At 40.2% G+C, this 15,067-nt stretch overlaps 1 protein-coding gene across 1 annotated transcript in view; it reads left to right on the top strand.

Moving 5' to 3' along the window:
- The window catches only part of LOC146806161 (olfactory receptor 51E1-like), a 205,469-nt gene that overhangs the window by 23,266 nt on the left and 167,136 nt on the right, over positions 1-15,067 (top strand). Inside the window, exon 2 of the mRNA XM_085623477.1 lies at positions 7,500-7,812. The gene's annotated coding sequence lies outside the window, so the exon portion shown is untranslated. The remainder of the gene's footprint in view (positions 1-7,499; positions 7,813-15,067) is intronic.

Here is a 15,067-nt window from a genome sequence, read left to right as displayed (position 1 = left end):
ATTTTCTTGCATAATATGCATTACCAGAATGTCTATTACATAACCCATGAGTCAGGCATTGGAAATAATAACTTATACTTTATAAAAATGAGCTTGTTAGCGCCTGCGCCAAGGGAAAATTGTACACGCGAATGCTTGTCATTTTAGTGATGCAACACAACTTAAATCAAATTTTAATGCTAGGAGGTCATAGTATGAGTATTAAGCTTTATAAATATCAAAAAACGATTTTGAAAAGCACTTATTTTTTTTAAAATAATTTTTCCATGATTAATAATTTTCTTTTAAAAAAATCCCAATTATTCGTTTTTGTGATAATTCCATGTATAACAAGCAAGCTGCATCTCTTGCCTATCATCTTGGACACATTACCTCACAAGCCTAAGCGCATAAGCCCAACTTGAAACGCGTCACATTTTTGCGCCACTTTCATTTAAAAGGACGGTTATGCAAAATTCCACCCGTGTTCAACTGGGAAGGTGCTGGCTGAATGAACATTTCTATCAAATATACTGCAGCTGAAAAGTTTGCCTGTGAACATCTAATACAATGCATCTAAGGAAAATGCTGTAAATTTATTTTATTTTTGCAAAAATAGATAATTTCGTTTTTGGGGCCTTATTTATATCTACTGAATGTGTTTCTAATTTTATCCTTTAAGCATTTAACGGCAGTTTTGTATATACGCTCATTCTATAAATTAAAGAGCACCATCTAGCTATTTTAGCACATCACATGGTTCATTTCCGGATTTCTTTTCTAAGTTTCTACTTGATATTAATTAACCAGCAATTTACTTCACAGACTGAAAACATCAGAAGACCCACAAACACACATTGAGCTCATTTCAGACATAAACGGAAAGGGGGGTCAAACAGACAATACAGCGCGCTTTAGCCATTTTTCATAAATAGCGCCGTCGCAATTTACTTACAGAAGTTGCACTAATGAGAAAACCACATAGACATTTAAACACACAGTTGACTTACAAATCAATACGCATGACAGAAAGAAAGAACAGCTCACAGACTATACTTGAACCAAACCATTTGCAAATACTAGTTGTAAGTCATATTTACAAGAAACGCTTCTCAATAGTATTCCAAAAGGCTGCATAAACAGCCCAACAGACAGATGTATGTCCAAGAAGTAGTGAATGCGCTCAATTCACTAGCTTTGCCTAGCAGAACACCACACAAAATCGTTCTGCATATCTTTATTCATAAAACTGCGCAGAACGAAGGATCCTTGTTTTGTATTATGTCATATTTTAATTCACTGGGGGTACAAAATCACCAAGGAAGAAATATGTTTTCAAATCTAACCGATTTTAACTATGGTACCTTCCAAAAAAGGCAACACATTTTTCCATGTGAGCTTACAAACAGGCATGTCAAAAATACTGCGGAAAACGCAAGTATTATAATCAAAATGGTGCTTAAGGTATTTTTCGTACGTGCACCTTTCAACTAAACCAAATGGAGAAATATCTCCTCATTACCTGCCTACACAAATTGCAATTCGCATATCAAACCTATACAAACCAAAAGTTGGCCAACACAAATTTCACAGTTCCAAAGCTACATTTCAAACTTGCTAAGATCAGGCATCTTATAGCTCACTAATCTAGCTTCTAAATTCAAGGGTTTATCTCTACCAATATACTCGCAAATATGCGAGACCCTTGGGTATGGTAATTGCAATGACCAAATCAACAAACCAAGAAACCAACCCCTCGGCTTTGGTAATTGCGATAACCAAATCAAAGACAAAGAACCAAAGCACTTATACTTAATTCTTATTTTTACTAATCAAAAGGTTATCCAAATTCTAACTGTCAAGTTCTACATAACCAAACGTCTTTTATAATACTCACGCCAAAAAGGGTTCTAATCGGGAGTGACATCTTTTGGAGAGTCAAAGTCAGAAAGATCAGAGATATACTGGGCTGCAGAGACAAAGAATCCCCCAGAACCTCGGTGCTCAAAGTACCTGCTTAGTGGATTTCTGTCCTGTTCTTCCCAGTAGATTTCTGTCCTCTGACAAGATCGCTCCTCCAGATAGTCACTTGTATTGATGCCGCGCTGTCGGGCGCCAACTGAAGTACCGGGGATTTTAGGACCCCAGCGGTGCCAGGGGTAGCACCCTATGACTTCGTTTTCCATGTTGGCTTAGTATTATAAAATTCCACTCTCATGGTAATATAACAAAGAACTTGGCAAAGAAGCTGAAATATGAAAAGACATCTTTATTAAACTCAAATGAGTGAGACTACGTCGCACAGAAGCCTTAGTAACTGAATGAGGCAGTCTCCAGAACAAAAACCAGTCTTCCCTTTTTATACAGAATATTACGCTTTGGGCAACACCGCCCCTGTTTCACAAGTGGTCATTCACATATTTTGGCTTCAAAGAAAAGGCAGAGTCATGATGACCATCCCACATTCCAGTTAAGCCAGCCCGCATTATTTACCCAGCAAGGCTCAGATCCCACATCAGATATCGATAGGCCCCAATAAACATGAGCATCTCCTGTTTAGAAAACAAGCCATAAAGCAGGAATAGTCAGGTGTGAAAGAGATTAGCTGGAGGCTCGTGTAGGATGAAAAGGCTTTATGGTGTGTCAAGCCCTGATGCTAATCACAGGTGGCCGAAGGACGGGGAGCTCGTGGGACCGGACTGACCTGGGGCAGCGGAGCCAAACTGCCCAGGTCACAGAAAAGTCAAAGGAAGGCACATGTGCTCTAAAAGGCCCGTATTTGCTTCATGATATGTAGCCTATGTGAGGGCAACCATAAGATGGCCACTGCTCTAAGATGGAACCCACGTAGTGATGTATAATAACGTATACACAGTGCATTCATAGCTAAAACGTTACACAAAGCACTTGTACATACCGCATTGACCATTCGCGGTTCGCTAATACCGGGATAGACAGGGGTAGGGCCCTGCCTCCTACGCGGTCCCAAATTGCAAAGTACGACAGACCCTCCTTTTGCCCTTACATAGGCAATAACTATTCTCATACTAATCTCAGTCCAGGTCTATATTCATAAGGTCATGAAGATGTTGCTGTAGCATCATCCTATTACTTAGCAACTCTCTCTAGGGACACGTCTCCTTACACATGTAGTAGCACATAGGCCTCATATGGCAGGAAAAAAATAAGGAATACCTCTATCTGTAGTGGGTGGCATAAGATCACACACCCAATAATTAGTGATGTTCACTACTAACTAGTGTTGATGCAGAAGCTGTACAAAAGAATTGCTTACGAATTCTGATCTTTTAACCTGCTCATGTTCAGGAAAAGGGTGAAAAGAATGCAAAGAAGCAGTAGTAGGAAAGGGCATAGGTTGGGAAGCGGGTGCAGAAGTCAATTGGGTAGAGTAAAACAATCCCACCCATAAATGACAACGTCATGTTTAAAAAAACACTAGAAAACACGTTATTAAGAACATATAGGCAACGGGAGAAAGTAGTGACCACTATTACAAATGAAATAATAATTTTTCACAACCCTAAGCAGAAAGCAAGTCCTAAAATTATCTAGTAACACCTTTAGGGCTCCTATGCACTTTATATGTTCAGGTGAAACAGTGGTGACCCTCATCAATGCTCTGAGGTGAAAATACTCTTTCCACAGAAAATGGACTTTATTCTGCTTTTACTAAACAGAATAGTACTTTAAAACAATGCCAGCAAAACAATCAGTCTCCTTAACACCTACTCTATACAATCACACGGAAACCTCTTGTGAAACCACCTATGCCCAGAGTCCGTTCAAAAAGCCTCTCTGGCAGGCTTCTATTGTCCACCAAATCTTCTTCTGTTGTTTTCTTTTGCATGGGCCTCTTCATTCAAGCCTTACATGAGAAAAGTACTGCTTAGTTGGAGTGCCCTCCTGGCAAATACCCACAGCTCACTCGAGAGTCTCAATGTCTCAAGGCAGTGCACCTGTGTCTTTCCTCTGCTGCAGACACTACAAATAATATGCTTCTTCATTGGTCATGGGCACAGATCATCTTGTGCAGACCCGGGACCATTCTCAGGATCCAACACTCATCATTCGGTATCAGAGGACGCTCAGGCTGCTCTTTCATGGGCCCTAGAATTAGTGCCTTTTGTCAATCTTGGATCCGCCGGTGCACTGCACTTCCATTGGAGCAAAGGAAAAGAGGGGGTGTGTGTGGCCAAAAACTCAGGCCAAGGGGCTCAAGGGACTGCACACTGTCAGAGGTTACCAGCACATGACAGGCGCTCTTGTGCACTGAAATTCTGGTTCTGTGGCAAAACCAGCTCCTCCTTCTTTTCTGATGTTGAACGCCTTCTGATGAAGCAAGTGCAATGCTTTAAACAGTTCATTGTATAACAAGGGGACTGCAAACAGGTGGTCTGCGAGTTTCAAAGGAGTGGCCACACGCCATGGGACAATTTTGGTCTAGAATATACTGTCATTCTCAAAAAGCAATACAAATATAAAGACAGTAGGCAAAACAGTGTCTCTAATCTTTTCAATTTGGTTTCCGTGTGAGAGCCTCCATCATCTAAAGGTAGATAACTACACAAGAATTCTATCTAAATGGATGTCTTCACATATGGTGGCATTGTCTAACGGGGCAAACACATTTTTTTTCTGAATGATTACATCTAGGTGTTCCTAAATTCCTTATCCAGAACATCTCAATAGAGAAATCACATGGTACAAATTATCATGGGCATGTAGAAAACTTTCACATCAGGCGCAATATGCAATACACAGGCTAATAGTCAAATATGCAAACAAAAGACAAGAACTAGAGGGTCCTGATATTTGCATGATTAGAACACATCTGATCCCACCAAAAATTAAAGCAGCAGGAACAAAAAGGTAAAAACCACATTAAAAAATAGACATTGAAAATTCGTCATGTTAAAAAAGTAAACGTAAGTTATCTCCTATTGGGATGGAAAACTTGTCTTACTATAATATAATATACTTGACAGTCAGGCTGGAAAACATTGAAGCAGGCCTAAGGACAATTCTTGAAAACCAGTCTGGTCATACAAGAGGGGATTATACATAATATGGAGGATCCTGGTGCATCACTGAAGTCTGGAAGTGTGTACCTGAACAATACACCTACAATAATAAATGGGCTGACTGGTGAAAGGAATACGGAAAAGGGAATTGGAACTAGGACACAACTAAAATCCCCAATAACTAAACATGATGCGACATCGGTCAGGGGAGAAGCAACAAAAGAAAGGGAAAAAAAAATCTATAGGAAGACCAAATATTATTTGGGTGATAGTCAGGCATGTGACACAACACCAAGAGTACGGGTGATACACAAAGGCCAAAGTTACATACATTTTAAACTACCACTGGCGGCTACACCATATACTGTAATCTTAGGTAATGTTCCAGTTCCTTCTTCAGGGAAAAATGAAAACCTAGTTTTCTTTTAAGGAACAAAAGCCATAGGCTACTTAGGAAGCAAAACATCATTAACTAATGTAATATAGAAATTAGGCCACCTTGAGTCACAGATCTATAATTTCATCCTTAGGTCCAATCAAGGATACATAAATGTAAGGCTGCCTGTTCCTTTAAGGGAAGGGGCAGTAACGTGACTAACTACAGGTGACACACTTTGATCCTGTCTATCTCTTTTATTTTCCTTACCATTATAGCCAAATAGACATGCACTGGTGAAGTGTTGTCTCTCATGTTCACAGCATGAAATATCATTAGCTGTGGAATTTAGTAACCAGAACAAGTTCAACCAACTGTTGCGTAGCGATGGGCATCGTCATGACCATCCCCTCACAACACAGGTAAACTTGTAATAGTATCAAAAGCAGCAACAAAAACAACGAAAACAAGCAAAAAATAATAAAAAGGCACAAAACGTCAAGCCATCAGATATACTTGCTGTATATCAAGCACAAAAAGCATAGACAAAACAATAGCATATGTAAATAAGCGGTGACACACAACACCATGTCATGTACTTTTATGCACTGTAAACCTGCAGCCCAAACCCAATATATGGGCCTGTTTAATTTGTCAGTTTTAAAATCTTTACCCTCCTTTTGACAGCAGATCCCCAGGAAATGGAAATCTGCTGTCAAATATAACTTTACTGTTTCTCTTCTAACGTACAGGACCAGCAAGAACAATTCATGATAGGGCCAAATACACAAAAATAAATTTCCATTACTTAACTGTTACCCTCTCGTCAGTTACCTGGCAACATCAAGCCACCGTAGTTTTACCTTTCTGAAAGTAAAAATCGTTACATGACACTCCATATTAATTTGGCACCTACAGTTTCCACTGTGAAAAAGAAGTCTTAATTGGCGATACGTTCTCACTTAGGCATGTAGCCTTAAAAATTTTAGAAGTGGGCTGTATCTTATTTTCTGTCTAAGACTTAATGCAACACTTCGTTTTCTGTTAAATAACACAAATGTATCTGTTCTGCAAAGCATTTAACATGATGTTTGGGCTTTCAAAGAAAACCCCTTTTCTATATTTTCCCTTTGGAATTAAGTTCTTTAGTTTTAGTGATGTTGTTATGGAGAAACCAGAAACCCCACCTTTAGAGGCCCGTGTAGCAAGGTCATTCTGCATTCCACAGAGGCAAGGCCCTAATTTAAACGGTCATAAATGTCAACGTGGCAGCCTACTCCATTGTTTACATTGTTTACGAGAAAACTAAAGATAGCATCTCAGCAGCGTAATGTGAGCCAGCCTCTGCAGCTCTCCTTAGCCCCCAGCTTCTGCCACTCTGAATTTGTCAAAGCCAGAAGGCCTTCCTAATTCCTCCTACCTTGCAATAATTCACTCTATTTTGTTAAATAATTTCTCCTTTTTAGGCGCTAAAAAAATTATCTCTATTCCCAGATTATTAAACTACATGTACTGTGAATAATTCACAGAACGTAATAACACACATACCAGTTTTTAGAATGAATGCTTGTTGTAATCTTATGCAATGGTACACATTTCATCAACCTCAAATTAATGAACTTCTCAGTAGGCCCAGTTGAAGTTAGAACCTTCAACCCTGATATTGAAACAAGCCGTTGTACTGGCACATTGACTCATTGAATCATAAGAAGGCACAACCTGTAAATATATATCAAACCTAAATGTATGTATTTACTGAAGCCTGAGACACTTTAAAAAGTACTCTGAATGAAAGGAAATGCAGTTTAAACAGTGTTTTTACCCAAATTCGACTTTGATATTTCAGCCATTAAAAAATGAATATCCTACAATTTTCTTGCATAATATGCATTACCAGAATGTCTATTACATAACCCATGAGTCAGGCATTGGAAATAATAACTTATACTTTATAAAAATGAGCTTGTTTGCGCCTGCGCCAAGGGAAAATTGTACACGCGAATGCTTGTCATTTTAGTGATGCAACACAACTTAAATCAAATTTTAATGCTAGGAGGTGATAGTATGAGTATTAAGCTTTATAAATATCTTTTTGCTCCCAGAATCGCGCTGTTTTGCATCACCGGAGGACGCCGCCCTGGAGTACCCTAGTGCTTCCTTGCCGCCGCCGCTCACACCACCTACGCGGCCGCTGTGAGCAAGGTAAACCACAATACCCAGCAACCCTTGCGGGACGAGCCCGAACACGTCACGAAGAAGCGCGCTTGTAGGCGCATAAAGGCAGCGGGAGCCCCCGCGACGCGGGATCGCGCGCGGGTCGGCGCCGGGCTAAGCCCGGGCAAAGGGCGGGCCGTCTGAGGCCGTCCGAGGACGACAGAGGACGGGACGGACCCACACTACCTTGATCGTGTCTGAGTGAGTGATTATTGAACTTTGTTACATTGGGTACTGCTGTTATTTGCTCTAACACAGCTGATATCAAGCAGCAGTGAATTTGAAGTAGATCGGGTAAAGCTGTGTGGTGAATATGCCGAAATCGAAAAAAACTACAAGTGCGAACACCATGGACAATTATATGGTTCAGATCGTTAGCAAAATTAATAACGACAGAAGAGCGTCACTGGGGTTAAATTGTTCTCAAAATGCCTCTGAAAAATCTCCTGTGCCTGCATCTTTGTCTGATTCACTTTTGGCTTCCCCCTTAATGGCTAATACTAGCACCCCAACTGAAATTGATGAGTTAGAGAGTGACATTATTGAACTAAGCACTTATCCAACTGTTACCTCACAACCCATTTCTGATGTAGATTTACACATGGCCGTCGAATTTGCTGATATCGATTCTTCCATCCCTCCTCCCAGAGTCAGGCAAGTTAGAACCTGTAGGAAAAATCAGGTTAAAAGTAATGGCTCCCGCCCAGGGAAAAAAAAGGCTACCTCTGCACCCAAAATTGTGAAGAAGGCTGAGGCACCAGAATCTCATTTTGCTAAATATTCTGAGAATGAATTGTCCAAGAAAATAGCAAACATGATTGATATTAAAATTGAGAGTGTTATTACTCCTCTGGTAGCCAGAATTGATGAATTAATGACAGAGGTAGTCAGATTAAACTCCCTGATAAGTAGACCTGTGGAAGAGGTACCTAGAACTGAGTATCCGGCACTGAGCCACAGTAGTCTGATAGTACCACCTGATAGAGGGGAGCGAAGGGCAACACAAAATGAGATTGTGAACCCACAACTCTTGCAATCTACAACTGAGGGGAATACCCAGAAAACATCTAAACCAGGCCTTCCTATTGACCGACTTGCCCAACGTCCAGCGAATGACCAGTTCCAATGTATCGTCGAGGCACTTCCTACTACATTGGTTCTTGCCAATGTACCTAATTTACCCCCTGACAAAATAGAAACTACATCTTCCCTCATTAGTAAATCATTACATTGGCTAACAAAAAATATGAGAATGACTCCTTGGGGAGAGAGGCAATTAGCTGGCGAAATCATCATGGCAAGAAGGGTCTCATGGTTAGGCCATGATCCTAAAAAATATGCCGGGGATTGTGTGGTCATTAATTTTTCCAACTTGGCTGTCCTTCCTAATATCCTGTATAACATACTTCCCCCACAACGGAGACATGGCACTATCATCCCATTAACGCTGCACTATTTCTATTGCAGAAAGAAAGGGGTGGTAAATCAAGCGATGGTGAGGAAAGGGCGAACCCTATTACCTAGTATAGAGGATAGGGGTGACCTTAATAGGATATGGAATATCAACGTAGAAAACAGATTTGAGGTCCTGTCAAATCTGAATGACTGCGATTGACTTGATGGGAATGCTAGATTTGAGGCTGTTACATCTACTTTGCACGATACCTCATTTATCCCCATAGGAACAGCCAGTTGTAATGACAGTATTGTAAAAGGCAACCCCAGCTCTACCAAGTTGGCTGTACGGGAACACTGTAGATCTGCATTACCCACCCAACTAGGAACTGGAGATATTGGAGTACAGGCACTAATAAATGAATCATTAAGTAATCCAAATAGCAGGACTGATTATACGAATAGGATTGAAGATGATATCCAATACTCATTAACGTTAAATGAGCTTACTAGTCTCATTAAACCTAAGCCTCATTTGTCCGTTTTATCTTGGAACCTTGCAGGAATTGGCAACAAAATGCACTGTCCTGAGTGGTGCATTTTTGTTGACCAGTTCGATATAATTTTATTTCAAGAGTCGTGGTCAATGGACCCGGTTTATCGCTTGGGTTTCCTTAATTTCTACGTACCTGCCACTAAAAAAGCTAAAGGTCGTCCCTCAGGAGGCTTGATAATTTGGATCCGCCAATCCCTTTGCTGTAAAATTGACCAACTTAGTTCTCAATCTAGTGACATTCTGTCACTAAATATCACCTGGCCTAATGACCAGGGATTGGTTATAGCAAATGTTTATGCTAGAGGGACGGTTGGAGGCTCCTCATCAGACGTAATATCTGTCTTAGACCAACATCTCTCTGTATTACCATCGGAGAAGCCTATCTTAGTAGGTGGGGATTTTAATACGACGTTCGAACCTCTTGGCTCGGAGGATCAGTTCCTAGCAGAAGAAGAAGATAGTAAGTGGGGGGTTCCCCAGCTGGAACTACCCCCGGTCAAGAGGTGGACCGCCATGGCCATTCAATTGAAAGCACTTTGCCTAGAGAGAGGGCTTAGGGCTGCTAATGGACGCACCCGGTCAGACTACCAGGGGGCAAATACGTTCGATAATGGAAGATCCACTAGTCGTATTGATTATTTCCTAGTGGATATAAGGATTTGGCCTAAACTGAACGATATGATCATAATTAAACGAGATGACAGTGATCATAACGCCCTTCACCTGGAACTACAAACCTTTAATGAGCCCACAGAACTAGGAAATGAAGATGGGAAAACTAGCCTGGATGTTGTTGTATCAAACAACATGAGGCATGTTAAATGGGAGAGATTTATAGAGAAGCCCGAAGAATTAGCAGATTTTAAAAAAGTGGTAACTGACGAAATGGATAAATTGTTTACACTAACATCTGGAAACACATTTTTATCATCAATGGATGAGGTCCATACCACTTTCTTTCAAAACCTCCAAAAAATTTTTAAAAAACCCCTAGTGGGTGGAAAATCCAATAAGGACAAACAACCTATGGCGGGATGGTTCAACAAATCTTGTAGAGCAGCTCGCCAGAGTTTAAGTTTGGCCCTTAGATCAAAAAACATGGATAGTGTGAGATCTGCTAGAAAACTGTATAAGCATACACAGCTAAAGGCTAAGAAGGAATGGGACGAGGATCATTGGCAGGATCTGAAAGCAGCTTGCATGTCGAAGGATCAAAAGAAGTTTTGGGCGATAGTAAAATGGGACAGAGGCGGGGTTGCACCATCTCCCCAAAATAATGTGGCAATAAACCAATGGATTGATTTTTTCAAACCACAATATGCTTCAGCCTTGCAAGAAGGAGAGCACTTACCCCCCCCGGTCATTTATTTTCAAACGCAGGTGTTCACGATTAAAGATATAAACTTAGCATTAGATTGTATAACCAGGGGTCGTGCCCCCGGGATGGACGGAATACCTGCGGATGTATTTTTAACTGATAGATTGTCCTGGTGTCAGTATTTCCAATATCTAGCAAATTCTATCGCTATGGGGGCGCCTGTACCCCCCTCATGGAAAGGGGCTGAAATAATCCCAGTTTTTAAGAAAGGGGACAAATCATTACCCAGTAACTATAGACCTATCAGTCTCATAGATTCCGCCCAGAAACTGATAGGTCGATTAGTGCAAAATAGATTACATACCTGGATTGAAGAAAATAACATTCTTTCTCCCTTTCAGGCTGGGTTTAGACCATGCACTAGTTCGGTTGACCAGGTATTTTATTTCTTAGCACTCTATTGGAGGAATGTAAAGCTAACCAATGGGACCCTTTATGCGGTTTTTATAGATTTAAAATCCGCATTTGATTTGGTGCCTCGCTCCAAATTATGGAGGGTTCTCGACGAAGCAGGGATTGCTCCAGAATTACTAACACTACTCGTCCGCTTACATGAAAACAATTATGCACGAATTAGGTGGGGAACGCAGGGGGAGGTTACTGACACATTCCCTGTAGAGCGTGGTGTTCGGCAGGGATGTGTCCTGGCGCCCACGTTGTTCTCCCTGTTTATTAATGGTATTGTAAAACACCTGAGTCGTTCGCCCACAGACGCCCCCGTATTGGCTGGAACCCGCGTACCTGTTCTCATGTTCGCGGATGACACACTGATAGTTTCACGGACACCTAGTGGCCTGCAGAAGGCGCTAAATGCATTCGGTGAGTTTTGTCGAGAACGTGGCCTTGAAATAAACACCTCCAAAACAAAGTTCATGTGCCTAAATAAGAGGAAAAATTTTAGAGGTGTTATCAAATTCAACGACACTCCGTTAGAACAAGTAGAGGCATTTACATATTTAGGGATATCCCTCCAGAGTAACATGAAGTGGACAAACCATATTGATATGGCTGCCCTAAAATTCCATCAGCTAACGGGGGCAATTGTCTCAAAATATAAAACATCCCTGACTAAACCTATCACTCCAGCCTTAGAGATTTATAACATGAAGGCTATTAGTGCCGTATTATATGGTTCAGAATTATGGGGTTTTGGCAACCTGAAACAACTAAGTCTTGCTGAAAACAAGTTCCTACGTTGCCTAACGGGAGTTCCCCGAAGTACCCCAATGATTCCATTAGCCTATGATCTGGGCAGGAAAAGATTTGAGGATTTAGCACGATTGCGCCCACTCCTATATTGGAGACGTATCATGGTCACACCGGAATTGGCACATTATGCTACAGCCCTAAAAGATATCATTAGGGCCGACCAATTTCATTCTATATCATGGCTTAAAGAAATCAGAGACTTATTAATAAAACTAGATTTGGGGCATCTATGGGATGATTTAAATGGGCTAAAATTTCCTCCCAAGTCTGCACTCAAAAAAATGTACTGGGATATGATTACAACATCTGTTATTATTACTGGCCAGAACACCAATCTAACAGGACGATATCTCCACATCAAAAGTATTCCATCTTGTGAGGCTTTCTGGGATTATATAGAGAGGCCTTTTGATAGAAAACTGTATTTTCAGTTTCGAATTGGGACCCTCCCTGTTAAAACATTTACACAGAATTGGCTACCCAACGATGATAATTGTTGTCCTCACTGTCGAGATTTGATTGAAGATGCTGGTCATTTACTATTTGTTTGTCCATTATATGTCACTCCACGTCGTAGATGGATAAAACCAGTATGTTTAAATTTGGGAATACGTAGATACAAGGATGCCTTGAGAATACTCGAATCTGATTGCACTCAATATTTGGTCATTGCTGTAGCAAAATTCTTGGGGTGGGCATGGGTTATACGTTCACGCACCCTAAAAATGTTAGAAGAAGGATAAAGAACATCTGACACCAAGGACATTGTTCTATTTTTAGCATAAATTTGTTTTTAATCGATGTTATCAATTCATCGGAACTATTCGCCAGCATCATGGTTTAATGTATTTTTAAGATTGTATATTGTTTTAATATAGTATTTATATTTATTGTTAGGATGTAAATATGCTTTTATGACAATGCTGTCGAATAAAGCTTTGAATTTGATTTGCTTTATAAATATCAAAAAACGATTTTGAAAAGCACTTATTTTTTTTAAAATAATTTTTCCATGATTAATAATTTTCTTTTTAAAAAATCCCAATTATTCGTTTTTGTGAAATTCCATGTATAACAAGCAAGCTGCATCTCTTGCCTATCATCTTGGACACATTACCTCACAAGCCTAAGCGCATAAGCCCAACTTGAAACGCGTCACATTTTTGCGCCACTTTCATTTAAAAGGACGGTTATGCAAAATTCCACCCGTGTTCAACTGGGAAGGTGCTGGCTGAATGAACATTTCTATCAAATATACTGCAGCTGAAAAGTTTGCCTGTGAACATCTAATACAATGCATCTAAGGAAAATGCTTTAAATTTATTTTATTTTTGCAAAAATAGATAATTTCGTTTTTGGGGCCTTATTTATATCTACTGAATGTGTTTCTAATTTTATCCTTTAAGCATTTAACGGCAGTTTTGTATATACGCTCATTCTATAAATTAAAGAGCACCATCTAGCTATTTTAGCACATCACATGGTTCATTTCCGGATTTCTTTTCTAAGTTTCTACTTGATATTAATTAACCAGCAATTTACTTCACAGACTGAAAACATCAGAAGACCCACAAACACACATTGAGCTCATTTCAGACATAAACGGAAAGGGGGGTCAAACAGACAATACAGCGCGCTTTAGCCATTTTTCATAAATAGCGCCGTCGCAATTTACTTACAGAAGTTGCACTAATGAGAAAACCACATAGACATTTAAACACACAGTTGACTTACAAATCAATACGCATGACAGAAAGAAAGAACAGCTCACAGACTATACTTGAACCAAACCATTTGCAAATACTAGTTGTAAGTCATATTTACAAGAAACGCTTCTCAATAGTATTCCAAAAGGCTGCATAAACAGCCCAACAGACACATGTATGTCCAAGAAGTAGTGAATGCGCTCAATTCACTAGCTTTGCCTAGCAGAACACCACACAAAATCGTTCTGCATATCTTTATTCATAAAACTGCGCAGAACGAAGGATCCTTGATTTGTATTATGTCATATTTTAATTCACTGGGGGTACAAAATCACCAAGGAAGAAATATGTTTTCAAATCTAACCGATTTTAACTATGGTACCTTCCAAAAAAGGCAACACATTTTTCCATGTGAGCTTACAAACAGGCATGTCAAAAATACTGCGGAAAACGCAAGTATTATAATCAAAATGGTGCTTAAGGTATTTTTCGTACGTGCACCGTTCAACTAAACCAAATGGAGAAATATCTCCTCATTACCTGCCTACACAAATTGCAATTCGCATATCAAACCTATACAAACCAAAAGTTGGCCAACACAAATTTCACAGTTCCAAAGCTACATTTCAAACTTGCTAAGATCAGGCATCTTATAGCTCACTAATCTAGCTTCTAACTTCAAGGGTTTATCTCTACCAATATACTCGCAAATATGCGAGACCCTTGGGTATGGTAATTGCAATGACCAAATCAACAAACCAAGAAACCAACCCCTCGGCTTTGGTAATTGCGATAACCAAATCAAAGACAAAGAACCACAGCACTTATACTTAATTCTTATTTTTACTAATCAAAAGGTTATCCAAATTCTAACTGTCAAGTTCTACATAACCAAACGTCTTTTATAATACTCACGCCAAAAAGGGTTCTAATCGGGAGTGACATCTTTTGGAGAGTCAAAGTCAGAAAGATCAGAGATATACTGGGCTGCAGAGACAAAGAATCCCCCAGAACCTCGGTGCTCAAAGTACCTGCTTAGTGGATTTCTGTCCTGTTCTTCCCAGTAGATTTCTGTCCTCTGACAAGATCGCTCCTCCAGATAGTCACTTGTATTGATGCCGCGCTGTCGGGCGCCAACTGAAGTACCGGGGATTTTAGGACCCCAGCGGTGCCAGGGGTAGCACCCTATGACTTCGTTTTCCATGTTGGCGT

Source organism: Triturus cristatus, chromosome 8 (assembly GCF_964204655.1).
Source record: "Triturus cristatus chromosome 8, aTriCri1.1, whole genome shotgun sequence".
In the NCBI taxonomy this organism is placed as follows: Eukaryota; Metazoa; Chordata; class Amphibia; order Caudata; family Salamandridae; genus Triturus; species Triturus cristatus.
Note: the sequence above shows the minus strand (reverse complement) of the source record. Positions and strands in the feature narration are given on the sequence as shown.